General features: G+C 37.3%; 1 protein-coding gene across 5 annotated transcripts in view; it reads left to right on the forward strand.

Moving 5' to 3' along the window:
- Positions 1-12,337, forward strand: part of REEP3 (receptor accessory protein 3) — a 100,653-nt gene that overhangs the window by 18,993 nt on the left and 69,323 nt on the right. For 2 of the 5 annotated variants that reach the window (XM_069571801.1, XM_069571800.1), the window contains exon 2: positions 10,534-10,643. The exons of the other annotated variants lie outside the window; for them this stretch is intronic. The gene's annotated coding sequence lies outside the window, so the exon portion shown is untranslated. The remainder of the gene's footprint in view (positions 1-10,533; positions 10,644-12,337) is intronic. 5 annotated transcript variants of the gene reach the window in all.

The following is a 12,337-nucleotide window of genomic DNA, read 5'->3' on the forward strand; positions in this document are numbered from 1 at the left end:
TTTTTTATCATTGTGTCGCTCTGATTCCTTATGCATCCTGAGCGTTATTTATAGAAGAGGGGGAAATGGAAAATATTAGAGTTGTATGTTTTCCATGTGGTCAGCATTGCTCTGGTGGTGATCTGGCTGAAACATCTGTCACCTGCTGATGGCCAGGATTTATCTGGCTTGCTAGGCTGTCCCCTTGCTCCTTTGTCATTCATGTGCTGTGCTCACTTGTTTGATAGAGAAGGACATTCAGAGCCTTACAGCACCTCAGGAACCTTATGAGACATTTGCTTGTAGATATGTAGATTATGTGGAGATTTCTAGTTTGAAATTGCAAAGCAAATAAATCTACTAGATTTAACTGTAGAAATTATCCATATTCTTGCACTACCCCAGTAGTCACCCAGAAACATCAATAGGATTGCCAGCTAGTTTAACACTTTTTTTTAAATGTGAGGAATGTTAGCCTCTTAGAGGAATCTTGGAGGATTTCGTAAGAATGGTTTAAGAAGGGGAAATTAGAAAATGAATCAGCAATCAGCTTGTACAAGAAAAGGAGTACTGCCCAAAGCCCAAGTGCATACTGGTGGAATAAAGGAAGTGGGTAAGTTTGGAATGTTTCTTGTTAAAGATTACTGGAAAGCAACAAGGTTCTGCTGTATAGCGCAGGGAACTGTATTCAGTATCCTGTGATAAACCCTAGTGGAAGAGAATATGGAAAAGAATTACGTGTTTAAGTGAATCACTTTGCTGTACAGTAGAATTTAACAAATTACAAATCAATTACACTTCAATAAAATAATTCATTTTTGAAAGACTGGGATTCATAGGATAAAATGGAACTTCTAATATAAACAAGAAAAGGTTTGGAAACTGAGATTAAAAAAAAAAAAGCATGTTAGTATGCAAATGGGCTCATAAGTAAGTGACCATTTATTCATTTTACTCCTAACCAGACTCTTGTTCTATTATTGTTTTGTCAGTCAGAGTCTTAAGTTTTGCTAGCATTTAATCCTTTAATAAAGGGACAAAATTTGCTAACATTACTCACTCTTTAAAAAGGAATTTTGTATGATGGGGTATTTTAAAATTACAGCTTTGAACCATAAAAGCAACTCAACAGATTTACAAATGTTGGAAATTGATGACATCATTAAATTTGAGAAACATGGTTGATAGTGATAACTCACCTCTTAAAATCTTAATAAAATGATTTTCACTAATACACGCACACTGCTATATGTAAGACAGATAGCCAACAAGGACATACTATATAGCACAGGGAACCCTACCCAATATTCTGTGATATGATATGAAATATGATGTAATAAGATATGAGCAAAGAACCTATTGACAGAAGAGATGAATATATGTATATATATAAATGAATCACTTTACTGTACACCTGAAACTAACAACATTTTAAATCAACTATACTTCAATAAAATTAAAATATTTAAAAATTTATTTTCACTGTAACTGAACACATGATAAATTGAGTATCTGTTTTCATATAGATTATTTATTTATTTTTTATATAGATGATTTAGACTCTTCAGTTAAAATAAGATCTCACCAAGCACTAAAGTAGTTTTAAAACACCTTTCCCAGAGCCCAGTCTCAAAGATTGTAATAATGGATCTGGGGTGGGGTTGGATATCCTTATTTTCTTAAAGCTCCCCAAGTGATTGGAATGTGCAACCAGGTTCAAAAACCATTATAGTAGAGGTTATGAGATAGAAAACCTAATTGTGGTTTTTTTGAGAAATAGTGTCAGGAAACACAGAATTGAGCTACTGGAATACCATTGCCATTTTAGAGCAAGGAAACAAAAATTGTAAAATATCCTTAGTTTAGTTTTCAATGATTTGATGATTTTGACAATCTGAGTACCTAGAAAATATCTGCAACATTAGTGGCCTATAAAAAAGTAATCTTTCCAAAGCTGGTCTTTTCAGATTGAGTTACAGAAGTATTAGAGGAAAGGAATGCAGTGGCAGGAATATCTGGATTTTATTACAGCGTTGTCTGTCGTGCTTCAAGAAATTCAACTTGGAAATGCATTTCGTATTTCCAGTTAGTATGTGAATGAAGTCTACCAAACAGCAAAATATCACATTTGTCAGCTTGACTAAATTGCACATTTGCCTCAGCATGCACATCTATGCTGCCTTAAAAAGATCATCTGTAAGATTTGTCAGTATGGAGCTTCGTTTATTTTTAGTGAAACTCATATCGAAATCATTCCTTGCCTTTAAAAGTTTCCACAGCATTAATATCATATATTAGAATATGGTATACATCTTGGTTTTTTAAAAAAGGTATGCATGCTCAGTCGCTCAGTCGCGTCTGACTGTTTGTGACCCGATGGACTGTTTTTTTAAAAAAGAAAAACAGGTAATGAAAATCTGGAGAGGGTGAGAAGGAAGCATCCAAGCAGATTTAATCTTTCATAGCAACCTTTCATAGGGTTGAAATGCTAGCCTTTCCTAATCCTGTTCCTAAAGGATTAGTGTAGGCCCCAACATTTCTAGGTTAAAATTTTATTTGTTCCTTCAGTTTTTTTGTCTGTTAAATTTAAGCAAAATGTAATTTAGGGTTTTTACATTAAATTTCATGTATTTTAAGATTTCACTTTTGTATACTTTTCCTGTCACTCTGTCTCTAATAATAGTAGAGAAAAATGTTTGGATTATCAGACATTATCACTAATTATTTCTGGTCAGTGGATCTGGGGCTGAGTTTTTAGATTTCTACTTTCTTCTTTTTAGTAATGTTTGTATAATTAATATAAGTCATTTCTACTAAAAACAGGTTTTTAATTGAAGCCGCGTTGATTTACGACCTTTCATGTTTCCATCATTATATTTCTTCTTCTGTCTACACTACAGCATGCTCACCGCCAGAAATTTAATTTCCATCATATGGTTGACCTGTTTTAGCCATTTCGCTCTCCCCTTTCTTCGCCTCTGGTAACTTCTGCACTGTGCTCTGTATCTACATTATTTTTTTTGTTCATTTGCTTGTTTATTTTGGGGTTTTTGGTTTTTATATTTGACATGAGTGAAATCATATGGTGTTTGTCTTTGTCGTTACTTAGCATAGTGCCTTTAAGGTCCATCGATGTCACATATGGCAAGATTTGATCTTTTGTTATGGCTTGTAAACATTTATTCTGTATCTTGGCTGTTGTAAATAATGCTGTCCACCAACTCATGGACCTAAAGTAAGGTCGCTTTAACAGTTTGATCCCCAAGTCTAACAGATTACTAACCCTAACCCATCTCCTTTAGGTAAGACCTCAGCTCCTCACTTCCATCCCTCTGGGCACATTCAAGGGCACAGGATGCTACACGTATAGTCAGAGCCACCAACTGCAGCCCTGAAATCCTCTTGCTCCAACTGATGCTGCCTTCCTCTGTGTCATCTTATGCCCACCAGTGCCCCCCAGCCATGCACCAGGCAGATATGATTCTCCCTTGACTTCCAGTCTGTGCTCACTGCCACCAAGGCCGCCTGGAGTTGCTTGCTGCTTCCAGTTATCTATTGCTACATAACAAACCACCCCCAAAACTTAGTGACTTTAAAAACAAAAAAGTTTTATCTCTCAATTTTGTTCTACACAAAAAAGAACACAGGCTTTCCTTAACCTTTCTAAAGTTAAGATGATAGGGCAAGCTTCTTTTATTTGCAACAATGTTTTAAGTTGTTTCATGCCTTAGAAGCTTTTTGGTGCATTGCAAATTTTTTTTTCCAGTACTAGTGGACCTAAAGTCTTAAATGTAGTGGTGGGATAAAAAAGTTTGCAGGTGTCATCTTTAGTATTTAACCGACAGCTTTTTTCCTTGTATGCAAATCATACTTTATTTTTCTCCTTTTCTCTTAAACTGACTCAAGCTCTAGGATGATTTGATTAAGTTGACTCAGTTTGGTCAGTAAGAAAGTAAAATTGGTTCTAAGTTAAGAGGAGAATAGGCTATTTGTCAGTTTTCAGGTGATCGTGACTCATACTAGTAAAAGTAGCTAACTTTCAGTTTACTGAAAAGGTTGTCTTGATTGTTAAGGATTAAATTTCTCAAGAAACAATTTTACTTAATCAAGTTTAAACATTTGGGTGGAGAAGAGAGTGTGTTTTCTAGAAGTGGTTTTCTCTGAGTGACAAATACGGGCACACAATTTGTTGTGATGCTATCTATATCCAGCAAACAATATTTGGAAGGGTTTCATCTTGTGAATCTTGTTTTTCTGTGGCTAATATGTATGTGTGTTTTTTAAAAAATACTCGAATTTGTCCAACTCCTCTTTTGTGCCTCTTCCCTGAGGAAAGCTCAGTGGTATTTAAAGTACAGTTCAGTACGTTGCTCTGGAATCTAAAAAAAAAAACACTAGAGAAAAACATAAAAGGTAAATCTTTGGTGATCAACTAATAAGAAAAACATTCCATGAAAAGAAAATTTTAATGAAGCAAATACATTTTAAATATGTTGAGAGGAGATGCTCTCCACAAAACTGAGATGAAGCAAACATGAGGAAAACAACCACCAATCCAAATGAATGTGACTTTGGGAAATATCGCCATTTTTGCATGTATTTTGACATTAAGACTTCCACTACTGAAGGAAGACTTGTTACTGCTTTTTTGACTTTATGATTTAATAAACTGGGATTAAAAGATAACTTTGTGTGTCAAATGGAGAATTTAAATTGCTGATGAATGTTTAACTCAGTGATGACATTCAGTCTACCAAAAGAAAATGCTACTGCTGTTATAATTTTCTAATCCTAAGTGGCCACTGCAGTTTTTTAAGGCCATGAAAGTGGAAAATTCTGAAAGAGATGGGAATACCAGACCACCTGACCTGCCTGTTAGGAAACGTGTATGCAGGTCAGGAAGCAACAGTTAGAACTGGACATGGAACAAATAGGAAAAGGAGTATGTCAAGGCTGTCTATTGTCACCCTGCTTATTTAACTTCTTTGCGGAGTACATAATGGAGAAGGCAATGGCACCCCACTCCAGTACTCTTGCCTGGAAAACCCCATGGGCGGAGGAGCCTGGTAGGATGCAGTCCATGGGGTCTCAAAAAGTTGGACACGACTGAGTGACTTCACTTTCACTTTTCACTTTCATGCATTGGAGAAGGAAATGGCAACCCACTCCAGTGTTCTTGCCTGGAGAATCCCAGGGACAGGGGAGCCTGGTGGGCTGCCATCTATGGGGTTGCACAGAGTCGGACAGCCTCTGTGAGAAGTTGGCATTTGAGCAAGGACTTGAAGGAGGTGAAGGTATTAGCCCCGCAGAAACTGTGGAAGAGCTTCCCAGGAAGGGAGTTGACCAGGTGCAAGCTCCGGACTGGGGCTGCCCAGTGCCAAGGCCAGTGTAGCTGATCAGACTGGGGCTCTGCCCAGTGCCAGGAGGCCAGTGTGGCTGGTCAGGCTAGGGCTCTACCCAGCACCCAGAGGCCAGTTTGGCTGGGCCAGAGCAACAGTGCAGCCAGTTATGTAGACCATTGTCAACAAAACCAGAATTTACTCTTGAATGAGATGAGTTTTGACCAGAGGAACAAGATTTTATTTTAAAAGATCTCTCTATCATGGAGCATCTACTAGCGGGGCAAAAATGGAAGCTTGGAGACCAGTTAGGAGGCTCTTAATAAACCTGTGAAGGACAAGTGGTGCCTGGGACCAGGTTGGTAATAATCATCAGATTCTGGGTTTGTTTTGAAGATTATTAAATGCAGAGGTTTGTTTGACAGAGTGTGTATATTCAAACTGATGAAACTGGATGAGTCTACCTAGGGATTGAGTATATCTAGAGAAGAGAAGAAAGCTGACAGGTTATTCCTAAAATGTATGTGAAAATGCAAAGGGTGGACCGTCCTGAAATAGAAGAGCAAAGAATAGAAGAACCAAGTGGAATGACACATTTAATCAGATATTAATAGTAGGATGAGTTGAACAGATAAAGTTTATAAAGGTATAGCAATTAAGACAAGGGGGAATTAGAGCAAGGATGGACACATAGGCCAGTGAAAGAGCTTAGGGTCTAAAAAAAGTCCTATACATCTATTTTGGGTACTTATTTTATGACAAAAGGTAGTACTTACAGAGCAGTGAGGAAAGGTTGTTATCCACAATACTGTGGTATTTCCATGCCAACTGGATATCCATATATCTATACAAACATAACCACTAACTCAGACCGACACAAAAATATTAATTCCAACCTGATAACAGAAAAAGTAAAACAGTAAGATTTCTAGAACATAGTTTAGAAAAATGTCTTTGTGACTTTGTAATAAGGAAACTCAATCTTAAACAGAGCACAAAAAGTGTTAGTCATAAAGATATCTAATAATGATAAACTGAAACAGACTAAAATACTTTTTTTTAAATCAAAAGACATCATTAAGACAGTTTAAAAAAAGGCAAAGTGGGAGGAAAACATTCATAACATATGAAAGTGATCATTGGTTCATATTCAGATGTACAAAGAAAACTGGACAAGAGACTTTACACCAAAAACAGGGAGGGAGACCCGTGCAAACAGCCAAGAAACCTAGGAAAAGATGCTCTGACTTCTCTTTCTGGAAGGTGGCAACGTGATGTGATGCAGAACCACTATTTCTGTCCCCTTTGTGTATCTTTGTAAAAAGAACTGGAGCTTCCTGGATCTTTATCTGTACTACTTTTGTACCAGTAGATCTTTAGGATTGAATAGGAATTGAGACTGTTCAAACTTTAATGTAAAATTTGATTGGCTATATGTCTAAGAAAAATACGGACAAATTCCTGAACGTGAGATTGCTATTATTATTTTAAGGAAAGCTCTCCTACCATAAGTATCCATAAGCATGAGTAACGTCAGGCAGACTCATGCATAACCTCTTTTTTAAGAATTAGATGCTTCAGCCTTCCTGCTAGAGCTTACAGGTATAAGAGGGGGCAGTCAGAAAAATGCAGACAAGGACACTAGCCTATCGTGAAAGAAACATGATTACAGGGGAAGAAAATGCACACAAAAAGCATATTTTAATGTTTAAAGTTGTTTTTTAAGATATAACCTAAAGGTAGAGGCTACCCTGTGTGGCAGTTATTGGTTGTCATAAGAGGAAGGTCCTCATCAGATGGCACTGGGATCCAAGGTAACCAGCATGTGTTTAGCAGGGACTGGAAATGATAAGGATAGAAAAGCATCTGTGTTTAGAATGCTCCAATGAGCAATCAGCACTCTCCTGAGATGACCCTTTCCTGTTGCTAGGCACTCATTTCTGTTTCTGGAGTGGGTGGCAACATTATGTAATGCTGAACCACATTTCCATCCTCTTTATATATATCTTTGGGAAGAAGAATTAAAGCTTCCTAATGTTTTATTTTATACTATTAAATTTTTAAGATTGAATAGAAATTGACATCATTCAAATTTGGCCTAAAATTTGAATGGCTGTACATTTCAAGGGGAAAAATCTATTTCTGAATATAAGACTAATTTTAAGAAAAGCTCTTTTACCATAAGCATCAAATAATGTTAGGAACTCTCATGTATAATCAGTAGTTTAGGTGGCTGATTTACATAATTCACATCACATATAGGCAACTCCCACATCTCAACTTGTGTCCTCTGGCCCCAGAAATGCCTAAGAGACTGATTTCCTTTCTTCTTATAGATTGTTCTGACTGTCCATTTTAGAACAAAGCCTCTGAAAATTTAAAGAGCAATTTAAAGTTTCATTTTCAGTGGTCTGGTGGACAAAAATGTAACTGTGATGGGCACTCCCACTGAGAACATGAAAAAATGCTAGATAAAATATTTAATAACATTTCAAAATATACTGTTGATGAAAGCTATTAGGACCCTGAATATTCTTATAAATAAAATGAAAATAAAACACCAGTTGGCAACATAATCTAAAACTTTATAACCATTCAGTATTATGTAAAGAAAATGCTATTGTTATATGGAATGGCTGGGAAATACGATGTTTAATAGTGATCTCCTCTACAAATCAAAATAAATGCCTTCTGTTTTTTTAAAAATACACCACCAAACTGACTCGGAAGTATGTTATTCAGAGGCCAAAAGCCCAGCAAGGTAAAGGGAACACTAAAGCTACCTTTCACTCACAGGCATTTCCTGAAACCGGATGACCTTGTTTTGGTTTTCCTGTTCTCATGGGGCATGTTGGGACAGGAAACGCTACCAAGGATTCATCCAATATGAGTTGTATAATAGCATAAAACTAGAAACCAAAGAACTATAAAGAACTAGGCCACATTCATTCCAAAGAAGAAAAGAAAAGGCACAGGTAGAAAAAATATAAAGTACAGAATAAGATTTAAACCCTAAATGCATCAGAATTGCAATAAACATTAATGGACTAGCAGTTCTAATTAAAGACAGATTATAGGTAGCATAACAGAACAAATCTAGTTACATGTTTTCAAAGGGATGTATTTAAGCAAAAACATACATACTTAATCATTTGAGGAAAAAATACTTAATGAAAATGCTGTTATATGGCTTTCATTCTTTCTTACCTTCTTTTGTAAATGTATTTCACTGTTTTTTATTGAATAATGTTAATGCTACAGAAAATTTAAGAATATAATAAACATCTATCTATAATACCCTTGACCTAGAATCATCTGTTGTTAACAGTTTGTAATGGTTGATTTATATAGACACACACACACACGTGCATACACACATACTTACATGCGCACACACACACATATACATATATTATGCAATAGTAACAGCAGTGGAAGCACAGAGTCTTAACCACTGGACAACCAGGAAGGTCCCAAAGTTATAGAGATTTTAAACTGCGGTGGTTGCCAGGGTTTGGGGGTGTTAAATAGGCAAATCACAAGGGTTTTCATAGGGTAATAGAACTATTCCTTATGACCCTATAATGGTGGATTTATGACATTAGGCTTCCCTGGTGGCTTATATGGTAAAGAATCTGCCTGTAATGCAGGAGACTCAGGTTCATTCCTTGGGGTAGGGAAGATCCCCTGGAGAAGGGAATGGCTACCCACTCCAGTATTCTTGCCTAGAGAATTTCATGGACAGAGGAGCCTGGTGAGTTGCACTGTCAGAACCCATACAACTTTACAGCACCAAGAGTGAATCTTAATATATGCAAAATTTTTAAAAGCATTTTGGAGATTGAGGAATACAGGATGGAATACAGAATATGACAGAACTATGTTACAAATACATTGAACAACTTTATTGAAGGGAGTGAAGGAAAAGGGTGAGGATTTAAGTAACTTTGGAAATTACTGGGAGCTATAAGGCTAAAGTAAAAAAGAACTGCATTTACCACTGTACTTGATTTAAACTGTATCCCATGAAGGTATGGGTTAACAGTTCTGAAATCACTATATACTGGAGTCGAACACCAAACTTTTCTCACTGTTGGAATGGCAGCTACAGATAAACAAGGTGAGAAAGCTGCATGATCCACGTAGCAAAGAGGAAAGATGAGGGAGGGGGGCATTACAGGCAAGAAGCACACACTCCAGGACAAGTAGAAATACAAGAGGCACATTGAGGACACCATGTTGAAGCACATGGTTTATATAAGGCAGTGGTTTTCAAGTTATGCTCTCTTGAGCTCCCACATGGGCTGGTTCACAAGCGGGCAAGGAGGCCAGCTATTGAAGTCTTTAAGTCAGTACAGTAAGTGTAAAGTCGCTCAGTCGTGTCTGACTCTTTGCAACCCCGTGGACTGTAGCCTATTAGGCTCCTCCGTCCATGGGATTTTCCAGGCAACAGTGCTGGAGTGGATTGCCATTTCCTTCTCCAGGGGATCTTCCTGACCCAGGAATCAAACCCGGGTCTCCCACACTGCAGGCAGACGCTTTACCGTCTGAGCCACCAGGGAAGCCACAGTGAGTGTAGGAAGTACAATTAGGAAGACTGATCTAACAGTGGAGCCAGCAGCTGTGTTGGGAAACCATTCTGTAGGTAGGTTGAGATGACATGAACATGAACATATATATCTTCAGCCACTGGTTTGAAAATAAAAGCAGAGGATGAATGTGTGGATGCTCACCAAGGAAAAACCAGCATGACTGGGTTACAAATTAGATAGATGTTGTAGGAGGGGAAGGAGGAGTCAAAGATCCATACACTGATAGTAACAGGTAAGGAGGGTCGCAAGGTACAGAATGTACAGTTATAAGTAAATCCTAGGATGTAATGCATAGCATGGTGATATAGTTTACAACACTGTATTGCATATTTGAAAATTGTTTAGAGAGTAGGTTTTAAATGTTCTTACAGAAAATTCTTATAACTGTGTATGGTGACGGATGTTAACTAGACTTATTGTGGTGACCATTTTCCAGTATATGCAAATATCAAGTCATGTTGTGCATTTGAGATTACTATGTTAAATGTCATTTATGTTGTTGTTCAGTCACCAAGTCATGTCCGACTCTTCATGACCCCATGGACTGAATATCATTTATTCATCAGTTAAAAATAGAAATAAAGAGAAAGAATTAAGTTTTGTTTTGTTTTTTTTTTAAAAAGGAAGGAAAAGAAATACTGTCTTGCTGCCACATATGGACAGATGCAGAGAGGTGAGCCAGTCCAGGCTGGCAACATAACAGGACTTCTTCATTGGCAACTCATCATGAAAGGTCTTGTAGAGTCTTCAGTTTTACAGAAGATCTTCATCATAATTATAATTTATGAATAAAATGGGTATTTTTAAGTATTTTACTTATTCATTTATTTGGCATGCACGATCTTAGTTCCTTGACCAGGGATTGAACCCACACCCCTTGCAGTGGGAAGCACAGTCTTAACTGCTGGATCGCTAGAAAAGTCCCAAAACGGATACTTTTAAAGCATTAAAAAAAGAACCTCATATTGAATTTAAATCCAGTGATACTAGATTATATGGGAATATGGAAAATATGTTGAGTCCACATTCTAGAGGGAAATACAAAGTGGATTGAAGCGATTAACTTGAGTATGTAAACTTTAACTGCTGTGACTGACAGTGGGATTATACCTTAGGTTGGCAGTGAGGATGAACCCATAGCAGACCTGAGAGCTGTGTTCTTGTTTACACTTCAGGTCCTAAAGTCAGCTGATTCCTTAGAAACCACTAAGCTGGAAAGCCTCTGTGCCTTGTAGAATGCCTGTGTTAAACTGAAAAACCCTAGGCTCTGTGGCACAGCTAAAAATCCCATAGCCAGAGTCTGGGGACTGGCTTCTGGTGAAGTAACATTCTCAGGGTATAGTATTGTTAGGTAAGGCAGAGACTGTTAACGATGTGGTTTCCTGGTGGTGAAGATAAAATCCCCAGCAGAAGACTTGTAATTCCTCTGACCTGGTGACATGAGTCCCAAACCAATGGTTCAGCTTTGTGAAGGGTAAGAAAGTCACCAGGAATTTACAGCCCATCCCCCCCAACCCCCCCGCCCCCCGCCGCCAATAAAATAAACTCCATATGAACTAAACATATAGAGAGATACAAGTATTTCCTTGCTCTCAGCATAAGAAAGGCTTATCTGATATAAATGCAGACATTTAATACAAAGGTTCACAAATGTATAACATATTCATATTAGCAAAATTCATCAACAAAATCAGTATTAGTTAAGATATAAAATAGACCCAAAAAAGGCCTAGAACCAACAATACTCCAGTTGTAATCAGCACACCCAGCACCTATATCTTGGTTTCAGATCTATTTCTCTAGTAAAAGAAATGTATTCTTGGAGAAATAGCTAATTGGAGCACTCCTTGGAGAAACAGCTAATTCTAGGAATGGGACAAGAAATATACAAGATGAACCTTGACCATCTTTTAGTATCACACAATAACAAAGTGTTCAAAAAAGATAAAAATAAAAACAATGATGGGGGGTGTATCAAAGGGACATAAAAGTCAACTAAAAGAGATCCCAGTGACCAAATCTAGAACAATTTGAGCAGCAAAATAAAGTACTATTGTGTTAGAGCCCAAAGTTCATACTGATAGAAATGATGGTTTAATCAATGAATGGAAGAGAATAGAAAAATTTCCCATGCCGAAGAATCACAAATAATTTATGTAAATACTCTGCCCTCATAGAGGTGGAGCATAACTTCATTCCTTAAGTATATAGGCTGTATATAGTCATTTCCTTCCAAAAGGTATGGTATGGGAAGTGGGGCAGTGTTTTGGCAGGGAGTATTTAGTAACCTTACCTGATAATTTCTTCTACAGCCACATGATCCAGGTTGTCATCAGTGATAAGGGTTGATCATATGTACCCTTGATATGTCAGGAAAACGACACATTATCTTTGTGGTATTCCTCCCCAAACCCCTACCCTGGTACC

Source organism: Ovis canadensis, chromosome 25 (assembly GCF_042477335.2).
Source record: "Ovis canadensis isolate MfBH-ARS-UI-01 breed Bighorn chromosome 25, ARS-UI_OviCan_v2, whole genome shotgun sequence".
Classification (NCBI taxonomy): Eukaryota; Metazoa; Chordata; class Mammalia; order Artiodactyla; family Bovidae; genus Ovis; species Ovis canadensis.